Below are 20958 nucleotides of genomic sequence, written 5' to 3' on the forward strand. Positions count from 1 at the left end.
TCGGATGGACTTACCTCTTCTTTTTTTATTACTTTTTGGGAGCAGATTGGTGATCACATTACATCAGCCCTGCAGGGTGTGTGAGACTCTGGTGAGATGCCTGACTCACTTACAGATGGTCTCATTCATCTCATCCCAAAGGGGGGTAATAGGAATCTAGTGTCACAATGGAGACCCATCACTCTATTGGGCACTTTTTACAAGATTCTGGCGAAAGCCATCAGTATGCGGCTACAGGTTTTTCTTCCAGATTTGATTCATGACACACAGACAGGGTTTGTGCATGGCAGAAGTATTTTCGATAATATTTTCTCATTTTGGGAGGCCTCAGAATGGGCCATGCAGAGCCGCCAGAGGTTGGCCATCCTACTCTTGGACTTTGAGAAAGCTTACGACAGAGTAGACTCGGATTTTTTAGAGGGTACTCTATCTCGCTTTGGTTTTTCAGATGCATGGATTAGAGGAGTATCCTCTCTCTACAGATCAGCCCATAGCCAGGTGCTTATTGAGGGGGTAAGAGGGGATAGATTTCAGATCGGTAGATCAGTCCGCCAAGGATGTCCTCTTGCCCCTTTTCTTTTTCTGTTTGTGGCGGAAGCTATGAGTATCTACCTTAGATCTCAAGCTGATATTTATGGGCTGAGGCTTCCTCTCCGCCGGGAAGAAGAGCTCCTCGATGGTGAGTTGGCAGATGACACGGCTGTTTTTTTGGATGCCTCCCCCAGGACACTCATCTGGGCCACTACATGTAAAGAGAAGCTCCAAGTGGTCTACCATGCTCATCCAAAATACTGTCGTTCCACATGATAGGCTGCCTTTCAATCTCTCTACGGGTGGATGGGGGAATCCTGCGAAGAGTACTCTTGAAGTTGGCCCATGCTTTCAGGATAGCAACCATAAGAGGGGAAGAAGGAGATCTGAGGTGGGCTGTGGTGAAAACCCATCTGGTACTGTGTATCCCAATCATCTCCTGAAGTGGGTGTGCGAGACTGTATGCAGCTGATAAAAAAGTCCTTCCAAGGCTCTTGCCCTGGCATAAGTCCTCTCACAACGACCTTGCAGAGTAAGGCTCTGCACTGTAGATCCGGGTCAATGATATTCAAACCCCCTTCTCTTGTAGGAAGAATCAAGGTCTCCCAAGCCACCCTGGCTGTAACATCGGTGGTGCCATCTAGACCACTTCATAAAAAGTTTCGTACGGGCCTCTTGAGTTGAGTGATACAATCCCTAGAGTGGCACCAACAAGAGCATACAAACCATGCTATGGCTAGAAGGACCTGGTTAACCACCACCACTCTGGATGCCAAGTCAAGTTTGGTTGAGCTCCTGAAAAGGAGCTTTCTTCTGATGCTCTCCAACACCGGAGCAAACTGTTGTGAAGGAGAGATGCCCACCCCAACCTGGCAGCCCAAATATCTGACGGAGACACCCCTCTGTACCCAAGTGAAACCAATATCATTACCCCAATCTGGGGTGTCATCATCGCAAATCCAAAAACCATTGGATTTATGCCAATTAATGTGTGCACCTGCAGCCGTGCAAAATAAATCTAGGGCTGTCCGGAGGGGCCCTGCATCTACTGTGGGAGCATGGAAACCCTTCAGGAGGCTTCCTGTAGACCGACAGGCCCAGGTGGTTCATAATCTCAAAGGGAGTGCAGGGAGAGTTCAACAGATTGATGCAGCCTTGCCCTTGGATTGGGTGGACATAGATGACATGCCTATTACTTGTTCCACCTGGATGGGGGCATTTTCCAGATCGGGCATTCCTTTGCAGGTGATTGCTTTACGTAACACACATAAGGATGCCCTAGTCTTTGATGTTTCTTCGGGGAGTAGGCTGTCCAAGTCCACGGACGATATATTGTTGGAGGTATCGTTTCAGCCAGTCAGGATAGTGGGCTTCATGGAGCATGGCTCTCTTTCACAGTGGTACTTGGATCCTGACCCGCTACTCATTGCCCTGGGCTCATGGAGGCTGTGGCTCTATGGAGGTGTCCCAATTAAGTTTTTGCAGTGGGACCCTGGGGAATGGGAGTGGATAGATGAAGGGCACCGAGAGAAGGGCATCCCTTCTTTCGTTACACGGTCAGTAATGCCAGGAAATTCCAGCTCAGCTGTAGGGGTTGGAGGCCCACCAGAGCTCCTCATTGGGAGAATTATCAAATTTCTGCAGACTTGCAGAAAGTTTTTTGACAGAGGCTCTGGAAATCCCACCGGAATAGAAAAATCACTCTCTTCTTTTGGCTTTCTATTCATGGTGGGATCAGGGGGCTGACCCTACTTGCCCTCGTTGCCTTTCTGCTTCGAAGACAATACAACACTGCCTTTGGGATTGCAGACAGGCGAGAATCATATGGAAGAGGATTGCAAGACTTTTCAGCACTTTTGTTCGCCTCCCCTTCTATATGACCTGGGGATCAGTGGCTTGGCTCACTCTTTCAGGGCCCCAGGTTTTCTTCGAGAGACATGACTCATCTTGGGCTCTACACATCCAACGACACCTTGTGGAGTCGTGCTCTTTAGAGTATGTTCCGGCCACTCTCTTCAGGGCTGCTCATTCCTCGGTTGACTCTCCATGGGAGGTTTTAGCTAGCATTGCAGCATGGCACATTGGGAGAGCCAGATGCACTGAGGCTATGGAGGGTTCTCAGGTTCACCCTGTCAAGGTCCTAGGTGAGGGCTGATAGCACCAGACTAGGTAGATCTAAGGCCAAGGGCCTAATGCAAAGGTTGTGCCTAGGGGCAATGAATTTGATGCATCCCAAGAGAGGGGTGAAATATAGCATTAGGAAGGCCCTATATGGATGACATGTGGCATCTAGATCTATCTAGGGAATTGGGGCTTGCTGAGGCTAGAGAGAGAAGAGAAGAAAATTATTCACGTGGATTTCGAACGAAGATCTCTGTCTGCTTGTTAGCCTCAGCGAGATATGGCTGGGAGGTGATACATGGTGCTACTCCCGTGATACGAAGTAGAGGATAGGAAAGAATGTTTGACAATTGGTATCAGAGCCGAGGCTACGAAGTGGAAGGAGAAGGCTTCGTGTGTTTCGTCAAGCGTGGAGCGTTGGTGACGAGTCGTCCAACAGTGGCCTACGCAAGCTAGATAGGGGATAAGAAGGCCTTCACGTATAGAGTGGACTATAGGTGGCGAGGCGACGGGCTGACTGCGATGGAGCTGCTGACGATGTCCTAATCGATGGCGCTCCCGTAACTACAACGGAAAGGGGGGCGTAGCTGGAACTCGGGAATTAGGCAAGCCTTTTGACGTTGACCGTCTGTGATTGATCTCAGATTAACGGAGAGCCCATGCGGGGCAATCGACGAATAGTGAAGCGGTCTATGTTGACGGAGGCTTTTGAGTTGGTATCAGATTGCGACGGGCAGTGGGGCATCGGTGTAGCTAGTCCTAACTATTGGTTAAAAAAACCCCACGCGACGGGCCGACTGCAACGATGTAGCGGACGATAGCGTGGAGCGCATGATAGGCAAGGAATTCGGTCCTTCGTGTGATCGACGACAGGCCTGGAGCGGTGCTGGAACGGATAGCAGTAATTCGTGAGCAAGGAGATCATTTGGCATGTAAGCTGTGACTTGGGACGCAGGGGTGGCGCAGAGCAGGCTGGCTAGCCGTGGTTTGCTGACTTGGCACACGTGTGCTCTGAGTTCTCCAGTGCCGAGCACCCTGCTCGTAACCAGTGACTGGGGCTACGATCCAACGACAGTCTGGGACGCCGATTGGGCGCAGAAGCACAGGACTTGACCAGGGAGCTTTCTTTGATCTCCATTAGTTTCATGTTGTTTTTTTTTTCTTTGATTAGTCGGGTGATGCTCTATTTTCATAGACAGGATAATGTGAATGATCAGCATGCATGAAGCTTCAATGTTGTAGCAGGGACAGATTATGCATGTGCATATGCCTGTGTGCTTCAGTCGAAGGCAGATTGCAGGAATTTCCCTAGTATAGGGAAAAACGCCATCTGAGATATATGCCTGTATTAAATGCCGGATCAGTGTGAATGTGGGATTGCAGGAATTCCCTAGTATAGGGAATTGTGCCAGACTGTTAGTACACTGAATTGTGTCAACCTGTAAATACACTTTCTAGTGGTGTTTAAATTTTAAAAAAAAAACAAAACAAAACAAAACAAAACAAAACACCCATTGAACGGAATGGAAGCAGATGAAGGAGCTTCCAGGAGGGACCCTGGTGAATCAGGAGTCCGGCCGACCCAACAGGAATCGCGCCCAGTAGCTCACACTTTGTCTAGCAGGATTGCATTGCTGGAGGATGCCTTGCAACAGTTGTTAGCGCAGCAATTACAGGCCAATGCAGGGCAGTCTGAACTTAGGAGAGCGATACATAGTATGTCTGCCAGACCTTCTCGAGAGGAGAAGGGAAAGGCTCCAATGGAACCGGAGTCTAGTGTCCATACGGTCGAGCCTAGGAAGGCTAAAGTGCCAAATATTGCCAATTACAGACCGGAAAAGTATTCTGGTCGGATGAACGACCGTAGCTCCGATGTCATTGAGACCTGGTTACACAAATGGGACGAGGCGTTCGCCATTTGTGAAATCAGAAATGACATCAAGAAGATCCGCGAGGCCACCCACATGTTTAGTGAGGCAGCGGATCGGTGGTGGATTAAACAACAAAAAGATGGTATAGCATCCACTACCTGGGAGGGGTTTAAAAGAGAGTTCAGGAAACACTTCTTACCTCCTGACGAAGCATCCGGAGCTTGGGATCAATATAGAAACCTTCGTTAGAGAAATTTATCAGTGGCAGAATACACTGATAAGTTTCGAGAGAGTGTAATGAAGGTTGACGAACCCCTGCCTCAATCAATCCAAATGAAAGATTTCATATTTGGATTGAATGATCGAATAAAAATAGAAGTTCGGGCTAAGTACGCGAACACGTTAGATGATGCAATAGCTATAGCCCTAAACTATGAGGATGCCAAGGGCAGCAAGCCAAGTGGGTTTGCACAGGTCAAAACCCAGTATGGGTATCCGAAGAAATTTGGGTTTAAGAAGAAGTGGGCTAGTAGAGGGAGTGGTTCGCAACCGAGTGGTCAAGCCAAGCAGGCGAGACCGGCTGAAACTCCTAAACCAAGTACCACCATTGGAGTGAAGAGGAAAGTAACCCCAATGGCAGCCCGGGCTTGGTCTAAGTCTCCGTTGAACCCAGAACAAAGAGAAAAAGCGAGGAGAGAAGGCTTATGCTTTGGTTGCCTTCAAACTCATCAGTGGAAAGATTGTCCACGTAACAAAGATCGTCGGATGGCTGAGATGGTGATCTCAGAGTGCGACGTGGAGATGGAGGGAAGTCCCAGAGCGGAAGAGATGCAGATTCAACTAGCGGGATCTTCTCAAAGATTAGTACCTTGTTTGTTATGTGTGTCTGTTGCTAAGCTAGTGACGAGTGCACCTGATAACATCCTACCTAAGCCTGCAGCAACGGGGTATACAGCCTTTAATGATACGGAGTTAGTTAACTCCAAGCTCGTGAAGAGGCTGAAATTAAAGACAAGTCCATCTGACTATGCGTATACAGTCAGGATGGCAGATGGAAGTTCAACTGAAGTATGGGACCAAAGGGTTACCCAGTTGGAGCTTCGGATTCAGGACTATGCTGAGAAGCTTGATTTTGAAATGACCAAGCTTGCTCATGCAGATATAGCCCTCGGTATGGCGTGGCATTCTAGAAAGAATCCAGCCATTGATTGGAAAAAGCACGTATATCAATTCAAGATGAATGATGTGCTTTATGTCTTGCGAGGTGAAAAAGATATACCTCAGGGACCATTGGTTTCCGTGATGGAAATCCGAAAAGCTCAAGTAGAGTTTTTATTCCTTTGCACAGCATCGGTAGAGCCGGTTGATGATTCTTCGGCTAGCACTGATGTTACGCAAAGTGGTGAGATGGCCAAGCTGGCTAATCTTATAACAGAGGAGTTCTCAGATTGTTTTAGGGATGAAGTACCTTATGGGTTACCCCCAGAGCGGAAAGTTCAGCATAAGATTGAACTGATCCCGGGGGCAGAACCTGTAAATAGACCTCCCTATAGAATGAAGTTTACTGAAGAAGCAGAGGTGCGTAGACAATTGGAAGAATACCTCAAGTTGGGGCAGATTCAACCAAGTTTCTCACCTTTTGCTTCGCCAGTGATATTAAAGAAGAAAAAGGATGATACGTTTCGCCTCTGTATAGATTACAGAGCATTGAATAATATCACTGTTAAGCACAGATATCCGATGGCTCGGATTGATGATTTGCTAGATGCATTACATGGAGCCGTGATCTTCAGTAAGATTGATCTTAAGTGTGGCTACCATCAAATCCGGATTAGAGCTGAGGATGTGCATAAAACCACTTTCAGAAGCACGTTTGGTCATTATGAGTTTTTGGTAATGCCCTTCGGACTTACTAATGCTCCAGCGACCTTCGTCATGCTTATGAACGATTTACTACGTCCGTATATCGGAAAGTTCGTAGTACATTTTATTGACGATATCCTGATATTCAGTAAAAGTATTACTGAGCATCGTGAACACTTAAGAGTAGTGTTCAGTACTTTGAGGAAAGCCAGTCTTTATGTAAATAAAAAGAAAACTATACTGTGTATGGTTAGACTTGAATATTTAGGGTTCATAATTACTCCACAGGGGGTAGAAATGGATCCGAAGAAAGTGGCTGCGATACTAACTTGGCCAATCCCTCAGAGTCTGACCGCATTGCGATCATTCTTGGGATTTGTCCAGTTTTATAGAAGGCATATCAAAGGATATTCCAGGATAGTATCACCATTGACTGACCTGACCTTAGATAAAGTACCTTTTATTTGGGGACAGAATCAACAAGAAAGTTTTAACACCATAAAACAAGCTGTGGTCACAGGACCGGTGTTAAAAATAGTTGATCCCCAGAAACCGTTGTTCCTAGAAACCGATGCAAGTGGCATTGCGATAAGCAGTTCTCCTTCAAGAGGGAAGGCCAGTAGCCTTTGAAAGCAAGAAGCTTTCTCCCTCTCAAAGGAATTGACCAACTCATGAATTGGAGTTGTATGCTGTTATCCATGCTTTGAAAACATGGAGGCATTACTTGTATGGTTCACAGTTTTATGTGGATGTTGATCATGATACTCTGAAACATTTTTGTAAACAGCCTGACTTGAGGGGCCGCCAAGCTAGGTGGGCAGAGCTCATGCACGAGTTTAATGTAACGATTCGGTACCGAAGAGGAAAAGATAACAAGGTTGCTGATGCGTTGTCTCGCATTATGCACAACCTGAGTTTCACGGTATTAGAGAATGCTCTAATGATTGAGATAAGAGAAACTCAAAAAGTGGACGAGTTTGTCCAGAGCTTATGGCCTAAAGCTCATGTGTTAAAACCCGGGGAAAATGAAAAGGATGACCTGGCATCCAGAAAAGGCCAAACTTATGCAAGATATACCATAAGGGATGGTATGCTAGTTAGAAATGGCAAGGTTGTAGTACCTAGTCAGAATGATCTCGAGCAGAGAGTCATTCGACAATGCCATGATAGCCCGTGTGCGGGACATCCAAGGGTCGAGAAGACATATGATCTCGTGAAGCGAGATTTCTTTTGGCCAAAGATGAAAAAGCATATTTATGAATATGTGACACGGTGTTTCTCGTGTCAGGTAAGTAAGGCCGAGCGGGTAAAGCCACCCGGACTTTTACAGCCCTTGGAAATACCACTAAGTAAGTGGGAGAGCATTTCCATGGACTTTATTGTAGGGTTGCCTACGACACAAGGAGGGTATGATTCTATCCTTGTGGTGGTTGATCGTCTAACCAAGATGGCTCACTTCATTCCAACTAGGGACTCTGTTAGTGCCCCGCAAGTGGCAGATTTGTTCATTAGACATATATTTCGTCTGCATGGATTGCCTAGATCCATAGTGTCAGACAGAGATGTCAGATTTACCGGTCATTTTTGGACAGCGGTATTTGAGACACTAAGGACTTAGTTGGGGATGAGTAGTGGGGATCATCCTGAGACGGATGGTCAGACGGAGAGAGTCAACAAGATTTTAGAGGATATGCTGAGGGCATATGTGTCATTGAAGCAACATACGTGGGACAAGTGGTTGCCATTGTTGGAGTTTGCCTACAATGATAGAAAACATTCATCTACAGGGTTCAGTCCGTTTGAGCTGAACTATGGTTATAGACTGGCTAATCCAACTATAGTTGGAGTACCTCAGAAAGTGCCTAGTGCCGCAAACTTTGTAGTTCAGATGTGGGAGATGCTAGCACTTGCGAGAGCTAATATCTGCCAGGCTATGAATAGAGCCAAGGTATATGCGGATGAAAACCGGTCTATAAGAGTATTAAGTTTTTCTCAGAGTTCCTTCGCACTCGAAGTCGTTGACTTCAGGAGAGTGTGCTAAGTTATCACCTCGATACTGTGGGCCGTGGTTAATTCTAAAGAGAATAGGCAGTGTAGCCTATAAATTAGAATTGCCACAGGGGTGTAAGGTGCACCCGGTTTTTCATGTTTCGCGCTTAAAGAAATTTTTACATACAGGTGACTCACTAATCGAAGGTGTGGTTTTGTTTCAGGAGATAGAGGATATTGCAAGGCGCAAACCAACAAGAATCCTGGACCGAGGAACAATGCAAATACGAAATCGGAAGATACCCACGGTGTTGGTTGCATGGCATGGTCAGCCTCTATCCGAAGCTACCTGGAAATCCGTATATCAGTTGCGGAGAGTGTTCCCAGATTTTATCATCGAGGACGCTGATGTCTGAAGAGGGAAGGATTGTTACGCTCTAGCCGAGGTAGCATGACCTCGGAAGAATCAGTCGACATTTCCCTTAAAGGATCTATCTCTGTAATATATGTGTTTGCGCTTCATATAAATGATCGGGAGGGATTCAATGTCAAGGTCCTAGGTGAGGGCTGATAGCACCAGACTAGGTAGATCTAAGGCCAAGGGCCTAATGCAAAGGTTGTGCCTAGGGGCAATGAATTTAATGCATCCCAATAGAGGGGTGAAATATAGCATTAGGAAGGCCCTATATGGATGACATGTGGCATCTAGATCTATCTAGGGAATTGGGGCTTGCTGAGGGTAGAGAGAGAAGAGAAGGAAATTATTAACGTGGATTTCGAACGAAGATCTCTGTCTGCTTGTTAGCCTCAGCGAGATATGGCTGGGAGGTGATACATGGTGCTACTCCCGTGATACGAAGTAGAGAATAGGAAAGAATGTTTGACAGCAACAAAGGGGCCAAAAAGAGTGGTGCAATTTTAAAAACTACTTTTAGCCAAAAAGAGTGGTGCAACCAAAAAAACACTGCTTTTTGGAGCATAGGGCTTTAAAAGAGGGAGGGAGCCCCTCTTTTAAATTCAATGGTCCAAATCAGTTCCAAAGGAGCTAGATCATCAGTTGTGAGCTGCCAGAGCCTGCCAGGTGCTGCTAGAGAAAAATCACATTTTACCAGGAGCTTTCAGAGCCTGCCAGAGGAAATCGTCACCAGCCAAGGCCAGTACCAGTGCATCCAGGGCCTACCAGAGGAAAACCCACCAGCCAGAGCATGTTGCAGATTGCAATTTCTGCCAGGGTGTCTTTTGCAAATTGTGATTTTGTTTCCAGGTCCTCCGGGTTGTGCCAGGTGACTGCGTCCTGTTTTGTTTCTGTTTCCAGGTGTTTCCAGGCTGATACAGGAATTCTGATATGTTTTCAGGAGTTTCCAGGCTGTCCCAAGGAAATCGCGATTTGTTTCTAGGCTGTCCAGGCTGTGCAGGGAGATTGCGATTTGATTTCTGGAGGCTTTCGAGCTATACCAGCTGATTTTGGTAACTGTCACGCGTGGGTGTTCGATTCTAAGTTGCTTTTGGGGCTGTGCTAGAGCAGAATCAGCTTATCTATGCAAGATCTAGGGTTTTCCAGCCAAGGTGACCTTTCTTCTATGGATTCCGGGTAGAAGAAGGCTTGTCATTGCCTACTTTTGTTGTTCCTTGATTGGTTGCTGGCTAGTTATTGCGTTTGGGTTTCTTTCCTCGCGAAGAAGGGTTGATTTATGCTGTTGGGCAATGGCCAGGGAGGCTATAGATTGAGGCAAGCCACTGGGAAGTGTTTGGTTGTTTGATTGCACCTGAGTTCAGCTGTTGAGGGCTTTGTCTTGCAGTTGTTCAGCCGTGTTTGGTTGGGGCACTTGGTTATGCGATTGCAGGAGTGGTTCAGACAGTGGTTGCTATTGGGGTCTCTCTTGCATGTTTTGGTTGGCTGAGGATATAAGATTGCCTAGTGATTGGATGCCGTTCACCAGTTGAAGTTGAGTAGGGAATTACATGGTGGGTTGGACGGGGAGTCTGCGGGCGTTGGTTTGCCTGTGGTGCAGCTTCCCACCTTTGTAATCAACCGCCGCTTGGCTTCAAATGAATGTTAAATATATACATCAAGAGGCGCCAACGTTTGGGGCCAATCAGTGTCCTTGTTCCTAAGTAGGAGCGCTCTAGCTCCCCTGTGATTTGTTGTGTGGTGAATATTTACTTGTCAATTTACTGTGTATACTATAATTAAGTGGATCCTACCACCCTTTACGTTGTTGAGGCTGGTTTCAATGGTTCCATTGCCGGGATCCATGTAACTTCTTCGAGAGGGGAGCCTGTGGTTGGCTTGGTGCAAGTCCAGCAAACTAGGTGAAGAACACAGCATACTAATCAGTAAATATGTCACATAGGGAGAGATCTGTGAGCCTTACTAAAGAAGAAGAGCAGATGTCTCTCTCTTGGTGGTGACCAGGGTGCAGAGAGGAGATCTGGCATGGTGCACAGCATCAAGATGATCGGACGGATGAGGAGGATGTGGAACTATTCAAGGCACAGATGCAGAGTTTCATGAGTGCTTCCACGCAGTTCACACAAGATCCTCGCTTCCAAAAGATGATGAACTGTGCAACCGAAGAAAAGGAAGCCTGATGATGGGGATAGGGACGTTGAAGCTAACAAGAGACCACATGTCAGCTTTTAGGATCAGCTCTCCCAAATCCCCTATGGTCAGCAGCAGTCTAATACGATTCCGGGCCGACTCAAGGTAATAATTTTCAGTCCATGGTTTCCGGACAGCAAGGAGTTTTGGCAAACCTGGTGCAGCTAGGTTATTTTGGTGGTGGTTCAGTGTTTCAAGCTATGGTCAGCCCACAAGCCCAATTTCTGGGTATGCCTGCTAGTCAAACAGTTGGGTTTCAGCCTAGTTTACAGCCCTTGGGACAGAACATGATGTACGCAAATGTTGGACCAGCCCCAAGGATGCAAACAGGTATGCCTAATGCAGCAACTGGTAACCTTGCTTTGGGAAATATGCAAAATTTGGGTGCTGGTCTGAATAGTACAGCTTTTCCTTATGCTGGTAGTGTGGGGGATAATAGAGTGAGTGCTGCTGTCCCGTTTGCCCAGGCACCTGTTTATGACAATTTGGCACTTCAAGGGAAGTTGAAGGACTTGAAAGAGGCAGGTGCAGCCGTAAAATTTGTGACATTCAGTGGGGTGCAGGACAAACTTAAGGTCTTGAGCTTTTTGCAACAGTTCGATGCAGCTTACACAGGAGGGAATTTCACAAAGTTATCCAAAGTACGCAAGGCTGCAAGTTTCCTAAAGGGGAACGCACTTCAGTGGTGGACCACTATGCTTATGCAAAACACCGCACCAAACACGTGGGTAGGTTTCAAGCAGGTGTTTTCAGCCGCGTGGCTTACCACGACTTTTGAAGTTGATAACATGACTGCTTGGCATGAGCTGAATTCCATTAAGTGCCACAATTTCGAGTATAACAGCAAGTTTTGAGTAGCTTTGTTGCCCGTTAGCTCCTACCGGCTTGTTCCTTTCGCTGAGCAGGTTGAGAAATATTGTTGCGGGCTGCCTAAGGAGTTGAGAGTAGTTACCGCGGAATAAACGTTCCGGGAACGTGAATGGGAACGGGAACGGGAGCGGATCGGGAACATCGGGGACCGCCACATCATATGACATGTCAGCATATGACATAAAATGACAAAACATTTAAAATATCCAAGATTAAACTTTAAAGTCTTAAACATTAAAAATTTAAAGACTCCAAAGTCCAGACTCCAAATTGAAACTGAAAAGAAAGTACATTGCATGAGGATATATAATAGCTGAAAATACAAAAAGCTGGCTGCTGAGTACAATGTACATATGACAAAAGTATCAAGTATGACAAGTACAAAACTAGCCTCAAGGGCCAAGGTAACTGGTGAGTCAAAGACTAGTCATCAGCAAGTGGGATCTCATCCTCCTGTCCAAGCTGTCCCTCAATCTGCTCATCCTCATGCTACTCCACATCAATGGAGTACACTCAGCCCTAAACTTGTTAAGCAAACGCAAGTTCGCATTAACAAATACAAGGTCATTTGCCTTCTGGACACCAAGCCTGTTCCTCTTCTTGCTTGCCATGTTCCCAAAACTGCTCCATAAGCGCTCACAGGGCGAGGAGCTAGCACCCTGTGGCTAAGCACTCGAATGGCCAATCTTTGCAGCAATGGTGTATCTGCCCCATAATCCTCCCACCACCGTGCACTGGATATCTTGAACCTATCATTTTGTGCATCCTGCAAACCGAAGAGGCCTCTCTTTTGTCGATAGAAGGAAAGGTCTTCACGAACCCTCCTCCTATCATCTCCACTGGGTACAAGCCTCCTCAAGATATCCTCCCAACCCTGCACAACCTCTGCATCTGTCTCTTGTCCTTTACCTTGAAATTCTGGATCCACCACAAATGCAGCAGCCTCTAATGCAGAGTGATACTCTGTCCACCTGCCTGTCGCAAGACGAGATAGCTCCTGTCTCCTACCCCCATCCAAAGTCTGTAGAGACTCTAGAGATAGGATTCTCTCAATCATCCTGTCTATCTCCTCGTACACCTTGCCAATGCAAGGCTCATCTCCATCAAGAAGCCTCAACGTAAGAATGATTGGCTGCACAACCTGCAACAATGCCTCAACAGTGTCCCAAAAAGTGTCATCAAGAACTATGGCGAATACCTGCCACTGAGGTGCGCTCTCGCCATGCATCCCACTCCTCACAAACTACAAGTTGCCTCAAATGATTCTTCACTTCAAAAAGACGCTTTAGCATAATGAAATTATATGCAAAGCGTGTTTCTGAATACTTTAAGAGATCCTTTGGGGATCTCTGTCGCCAAAGGATCTCTGTCGAAATACATCCAAAATGTAGTGGTGGCGAGAGATAAATGAAACAATGTGATTGCCCATTTCAATAAAAGGCTCCACCCACTGCATCTTACCAATATCTTTGAGGAGATTGTTGAGCCCATGTGACATGCAAGGAGTGAAGCAAATATGTGGGTACCTATCCTCAATAATCCTCCCTGCTGCCTTGTTTGAGTTCTCTCCATCAGAAACAAACTGGATGACATTATTGGGACCCACATAATCAATGGCTTCACTCCAAATATTTGCCAATCTCTCTGTAGTTTTGCCCGCCTCTGAATTGTCAATAGCTTTAATAAAAAAGCTACATCCTCTGGAGTATGCAAGAATGGAGCGGCTCCTATTGTCACTCCAACCATCACCCATGATAGTGACGCCACATCTACACCATACATCCTGAATGGGTCCCAAGGCATCCTCTATGGCCGTCCTCTCTGTGGCTAGAAGTGTAGTGTGCAATGCCTCGAATGAGGGTGGAGCATAGCCAAGTCCGAAAGAAGCAATCTCCTTCACCATATCTACAAAGTATGGGTTGCGGGCCTTTACCAAAGGAACATCTGCAGCATAAAAAAACCGTGCCACTGCTGCATCTACTTGTGCCCTCCTCCCAGGGTGCCATGGTGCCACAAGACTAGCCTGCACTGGACCTCGTGAAGCTTGGGTCTGGGAAGCATTTGTTCCATGCGCGGATGGCTGTGGAGCAGCCCCAAATAATGGGGTAGATGCACTCGCTGAAGATGCCGTGCCTGTAGGTGCAGCTGATGATGATGTACCTCGAGGATCAAGAACAAAGGGCCGACTCCCTGCTGCATCAAGTCTATCTGCAAGTGCCTGCAATCGTATGATATCTGCTCCTGACACTATAGGGCAAACAGAAATGCCTTTGTCTCTAACCCCCAACAAATGGGCTCGCACACGATCCGTGCCTCCACTCTTAATGGAACCACAAAAGTGGCACTTCCACTTGCGTGACCCTCCTCCTCTTGCACTATCATATCTGGACACAAGATCCACCTCATTCCACCAAGGGGATCTGTTTTCTGCATCTATGCCACAAGGAGGTGCCATTGAAATTGATAAATGGCTGAAAATTAAAAAAACAATCAAAATGCCCTTGCATGAGACATAAGTAAAGTGTCCACTAAGTGGAAAAAAACGCAGCAAACTAGAATATCCAAATTCCAATGTTCATTGCCTCAAATTTTGAATTTTACCTGCTCGAGAGTCAAGTGCCAACCAAGCAAGAGAAGGGGGCAGCCAAGGGGCAGCCAAGGTAGGGAGAGTGTGGGGCAGCCAAAGGGGCAGCCAAGGGGGCAGCCAAGAGGACTCAGGCAGCAGGGACAGCAGGGACAGCAAAGGAGGAAGGCAGCAGGCTCAGCAAACGAGCCAAAAAACAGTCACAGCAGCTTATCTAGCCGCCGCCGCCGTCGCGCATGAGCACACAGGCCGGAACGCCCAGAACGGGCGTTCCGCCCTACGTTCCGGCACGTTCCAAAACGTTCCGCTTGATAGACATGTTCCGCTCCCGTTTCACCCGTTCTGGGCACCCCTGCAGCTCCGGACCAGTGTTTCGGCATTCCAGGAAGGCGGAACGCCATTCCGCGGTAACTATGCTTAGCTTATCGAGAATGCTAGCATGGCATATGCTTTGATGCAGGGGAGGACTTCTGGGTTCAAAGGTCGACAGAAGCAGGAATCTAAGAATGGATCTCGAGGGGATAAGTCTGATAGAAAAGCTAATCGTCAAAAGGATGAATGTAATCGTTTGTCTCCAAAGGAACGACGCGCTTTATATGAAGCTGGCAAATGTTTTATTTGCAAAGAGGAGAGACATCGGTCTAGAGATTGTCCCAACCGTAAGAGGAAGGAGCCGGCTAGTGACACGGATGAGCCACGGAATGTTCCAAAGGGCAAGAGTTCCTAATTCCACAGCAGGTTGTTTACGTCTAGTTTTGTATAGCGCGGTACACAAGTACTTATAAAAAGACTTTTGTATGGCAGAGTCTACCACTCTTTTTGGCATCCGATTCTATATTATGTATATGGTTTGCAGGATGGTGTTTTCCCTGCTACTTTTGGATACTCTTTTGTCATGAGGTTTCGACAAAATGAGATTGCTATTTTTGTCATGAGGTTTCGACAAAAATAAGAATGCTATTTTTGCCATGAGGTTTCGGTAAAATATGCATGTTACTCTTGTCATGAGGATTCGACAAGATGGGAATGCTCTTTTTTGTCATGTGGTTTCGACAAAAAGAGAATGGATGCCCTAGACCTTGATTCCGAATGCGCAATTCCTGAAAGTGGTCTATCTCGTGCATCGTTGGCCGCGATGTACGTGGTGTACTAGTCACATTGGGTGTACTAGTCGCTTGGTTTGCAGTGCTATACATATTTGTTATCTGCAGCTCTACAAATCGTATATGCATTGTTGGTGATCTATTGGCGGCATGGTTGGCTGTCCACTCAAATTTGGATTTGATATCTCAGGTACTTCAGATGTTCATGATGTGCCACTAGTGTGGGTCTGAAGAGATGGCCACAAGTGGGTAAAGCATGCATGAACTCTCCCTGGGAAGTACAGTCTGAGTATCTATGTGCATGCATTAAGTGTTTACATATGCTCATGATGTACCACTGGCACTGTGTCCTTAGGGATGGCCATACATGAGGTGGATCGGACATTGTGGGGAGCATATTGTTTGTGAATGCATGTGTGTGGAATGTTTGCTTGTCTTTTGCCTAACAAACATTGTAGTGTTTGTCACAGAGGCGTGAAATTCTAAGTACTTTAATGTACTACAAGACCGTGACAACTTTGGTTTTAAAAGTCCAAGCGTGGGCTTAATAATGTGTAATTAAACGGTGTAATTAAACGCGGCATGGTGCCTAGCACATAAGCGTAATTAATCCCTAGGCCCAAAGGCATTCCAAGGAATAAAAAGAGTGGTTGTTGGGAAATGATGATGTGGCATTTTTAATGGGCCCCCTAGAGGGCCATGTACCTTCAGTGGCCCCCCTAGAGTTCCAGGTGGCTCTAGTGCCTTCTACATGCTCCTTTGCCATTCCTGGACCTTCCTGGGCCTTCTAAACTTCACATGTGTGGTTTTCTCTCTCATCTTCTCCCTTTGTTGAGATTTTGGACTGGTTTTTCAGCCTTCTTCAGCTGAATTCCGTTTTTCTTCATAACTCCTCACCCGTTTGGATTCCTCGACTTCCGTTTGGCCCGATGGCTTCCCCTCCGCCTCCCCTTCGTAGTGATATGCTTTTCCCTCCGTGCGTTTGGTAGAACGGGCAGAGCTGAGCACTTCTTTTGCTGGTCGAATTTGCAAAAGTGGCTTTTTCTGGACCTTTTTTCTTCTACCGCCTCCTGGGCCTCTCCTCTTGCAAAGCTACAGCTTTCTATTGAATTTCAAGTGGTTCGACGCGCTGGTTGACTGGTTTTTCTCAGTTTTGGAGGACTTTCCGGCGATGAAACTTCTCCAAAACCTTCTCAATGCATTCCTCTCTGAATCACGCTTCTTTTGAGCCCAAGAACTCCCACTTCTTCACGACAGAAGTGCTTCTTTTCGCATTTTTCAGTGGAATTCTTGCTGGTCGGCTCTTGTAAATGCTCTTTCTTCATGCCTTTGCACTCCTCTTTGGCTGAGAATGCAATTGGGCATTGGCTACTATGTCCTCTTGGCGATTGAGGACTTGGTTCGAGTTTTCACGGCTTGGTGAGTTGTGATTTTGCTACTGCAATTTCTTTTTGCCATAAGCTATTGGTTGGCCTCGTGTGCCGCCTCTTTCTTGGCTCACAGGTGCCCAGGCAGTGCTACACGAGTCATTCCTTGGTTGGGTACTTTGCTGATTTTATTTTGGAGCTTTGAAAAGCTTTGTGAATGCCATCTGGAAACCACTCAAAGAGAGTGCAGCTGGGGTGCAGTGTGATTGCATCTGGACAGCCAATGGAATTGCACTCAGAAAAGAGAATGCCTTTGGGTTGAGCCTACGGGTTAAGTGCACTTATGTGATGGTGTTATATGCTTGAAAGCCTTGTGAAGGCCTAGTGAATTGGGGCTGCGTGCTCAGTTGCAGGGAAGGTCTCCCAGATGCAACTTGTAATCATTTCACTGTGAAATATAAAGAAATACCGAAAGGGGCGCCACGGTGTTTGGGGCCAATCGGGTGCACTTGTCTATGTCTGTTGAGCAGGGGCATTCTAGCCTCCATCCCTTTTTCAGTGGTTTTGTTTGTGAACAAATAGGTAAATGCCAAATGGTGATCATGCAATGGTTAATGGTTGTGATATATGCTTTGTGAGCTGTAAATAAGTGCTGAAGTGATTAAAGGTTTAGTTCCACTGCCCTCTGAGTGATTAGAGGCCGGTTTCATTGGTTCCATTGCCGGGATACCACACACTCTTTCTCAAGAGGTGGGCCTCGGTAGTTTGGTGGAAGGATATCTTTGCTGCACTTTTTGACAGCTGAATATTACAACCATAAACATGGTGAGTACCCATGAGCAAGAGAGCTCCACAACTCCTCAAAGGAGAAGGCAGGAAAGCCTTAATGATCCAGCTAGTGTACAGCTGCAGGGAGCACAACAAATGCCTTTTGAGCAGGCCACACATGAAGCTACAACTGAGCTCAACGGCGATACTAGTTCTAGCAGTGAGTCAGATGATGCTACTATGTTGAATGCACAGCTTGCAAGTGCAGTGACTGCTTTGACTCAGCTGGCTCAGATTGTGCAAACAAATGCCAAGAAGAAGAAGAAATCAAGAAAGCACAAGCACGGAAAGAGTGAGTACACACATGCATCAGCTTCTCATGGCGGACCGCACACTCATGCATCAGTTTCCCATGAGGGACAGCCATCAAAAATGACTCAGAAAGTGACTTCCAAGAGAGAGGAATCGCCCAAAAGAGCACTTGAGAAAGAGGTACAAAAAGTACATCCAGTGCAACAGTATGAGCAGCCAGCACAAGGCCTTGGTTTGGTTACTTCTACTCCTCAAAATAATAATGTGCAGTCCATAAATGTGGCTCAACCACCTCAGCCATATTTGAGGCAGCAACCTGAATATTTTGGTACAGATTCTATCTTTGATGCTATGTTGATTTCACCGCCAATTGGGCATAGAAAACAAGCCATGTATGACAATGTGGGAATGCAACCAGGCATGCAAGCCACAATATATGCTCCCATGCCTAATGTTCAGCCAAGCATGGCTCTCCCTAGTGAAGGGAATGCTGCAAATATACAGCCATCTTTGGGACAGCCAATATCAAATGTATATAAAGAATTTAAGGATGGTGGTTCTCATGTCAAGTTTGATACATATAATGGAGTACAGGACAGGTACAAAGCCCTCACATTCCTTCAACAGTTTGATGCTGCATTTCTTGGGGGTTTGTTTACAGAAGCATCCAAGATGAGGAAGGTTGCCACATTTTTGAAAGGCAATGCACTTAAGTGGTACACCAACCTTATGCTTCATGGAGATGCACCTGCTACTTGGCTGGAATTTAAGCAAGTGTTCTCTTCTACTTGGCTTACTCCAACTTTTGAAGTTGAAGTACTTTCACACTGGCATGACTTGTCATACAAACCTTGCAAGAATCTTGATGATTACACCCAGAGGTTTTGGGATGTTTTGCTGCCATTGAGTTCTTACAGGCATGTTTCTTTGAAAGAGCAAATAGAGAGGTACTGTTGTGGATTGCCTAGTGAGCTACGTGATTATTGCATCAAAACCAAGGTGGGTTCTATGACTCAATTAATTGAGAATGCAAGGACAGCATATGCATGGATGCAGGAGAAGAATTTGGGCTTTATGGACAGCAAGAAAGAAGACAACAAACGGACTGCCAAACACCAGGATAAGGACATCAAATCTGAAAATAAAAATTATGGCAAATGACCGTTTCAAAAGGGAGGAAAAGCCCAATTCAAAGCTGGTCAAAGGCGTGGACAGCCTAATAAACAGCCCCGTACCAAGTTATCTGATGAAGAGAAAAAGTCACTCATGGAGCAAAACAAATGTTTTATATGCAAAGGAGAGGGACACCGCTCTTATGAATGCCCATTCAAGAAAAGAGACAGGTCAGATGATGATAAGAATGGTGATAAACAGGCTGATCGGAAGGGCAAAAAGCCTAAACCTTCTGCAGGACTTCTTCCAGATGTGATTGGGAGTTTGCCACATGCACATGATGAAGAGGAAATGAAAAAGACTGAGATGTGTAGAGCATGGGGAAAAATCAGAAATCAGAATTGTTTGTTTTTCTTTGATTCTGGGGCAAAGGCAAATGTCATAACTCCTGATATGGCAGGAAGGCTTGGCATTGAGCCTGAGGAAATGGGGCCATCCGGCATGTGTGATATGGCCAACCCTGAACTCAACACACATGTCACTCCTATCATTGGCAAGTTGAGGATGCATATCCAGGGATATCAGGATGCAGAGGACTTCTACATTATGCCTTTGCCAGAGTGTGATGCTTTGCTTGGGATGCCTTGGATGTACAGGGTGGGGGCTGATGTGCAGATGAGAAACAAGAAGATTTCTTTAACTCATAGAGGCAAAAATCATGTACTTGATGTAAAGTTGAAAGGGGAGTCCATCCCTGTAGTTTCAGCTTCTTGTATTTCCAATGTAATAAAGCGTCATATTCCAGCGTACTTGATTTTTGTCAAAGAGGACAGCCAACCAGTTCAGGAAGGCTCTACTCTTTCTGCTTTAGATAGAGAAAGGGCTGCTTTTATTTCAGATTTTCAGGATTGTTTCTCAGATGCACTTCCTCAAGAATTACCTCCCAAGAGGCCAAATTGATATAATTCCAGGAAGCTCACCGCCTAATATACCTCCCTATCGTGTCAGTAAGGCACAACAGGAAGAGATAATGTCACAAGTGAAGGAACTCTTGGAAAAGGAATTAATACAGCCAAGTAATTCTCCTTACTATTCCCCTATGTTGCTTGTGCAAAAGAAGGATGGCAGTTGGAGAATGTGTATTGATTATAGGGCTTTGAATAAAGTCACAATTAAGAACCGTTTTCCAATTCCACGCATTGATGATATATTGGATCGGTTGGAAGGTTCCTCAATGTTCAATCGTATTGACCTTAAAAGTGGATACCATCAGATAAGGATACGGCCTGAAGATGTCTACAAGACTGCCTTCCGCACTTCATTTGGCTTATATGAGTTCCTTGTGATGCCTTTTGGTTTGACTAATGCACCTGTCACTTTCAATAGAATGATGGACAGAATTTTTAGAGCACACAGAAAGTTTGTGGGCACTTTCTTCGATGACATCATTGTGTTCTCTAAAAATGAGCAGGAGCACAGGAAACACCTCACTATTGTGTTTCAAGAATTGAAAAGACACAAGCTATTAATAAACACCAAAAAAAGTGAGCTCTTTATGCATGAGATTCATTTTCTCGGTCATATAGTGTCAAAGGATGGAGTCAAGATGGATCCTGCAAAAGTTGAGGCCATAAGGAGTTGGCCAATTTTGAAAAATCTGCATGAAGTCAGAAGCTTTCTTGGGTTGTGTTCATACTATCGGAGGTTTATAAAGTACTTTGCAGAAATTGCTTCTCCCTTGCATGCTTTACAAAAGAAAGCTGTACCGTTTCGGTGGGGACCAAAGGAAAATGCAGCTTTTGAAGAGCTGAAGCAAAAATTGTGTTCTGAACCCGTTATTATCTTGCCAGATCTTGCAAAACCC

General features: G+C 45.9%; 1 protein-coding gene and 1 pseudogene across 8 annotated transcripts in view; both read right to left on the reverse strand.

The window, feature by feature from the left end:
- The window catches only part of LOC147903244 (uncharacterized), a 74274-nt gene that overhangs the window by 13702 nt on the left and 39614 nt on the right, over positions 1–20958 (reverse strand). The window lies entirely within an intron of this gene.
- LOC147903245 (uncharacterized) lies at positions 12185–13600 on the reverse strand (annotated as a pseudogene).

This window comes from Dipteris shenzhenensis, chromosome 3 (assembly GCF_047967505.1).
Source record: "Dipteris shenzhenensis isolate YYH24624 ecotype China chromosome 3, Dip_SZ_1.0, whole genome shotgun sequence".
NCBI classification, from domain to species: Eukaryota; Viridiplantae; Streptophyta; class Polypodiopsida; order Gleicheniales; family Dipteridaceae; genus Dipteris; species Dipteris shenzhenensis.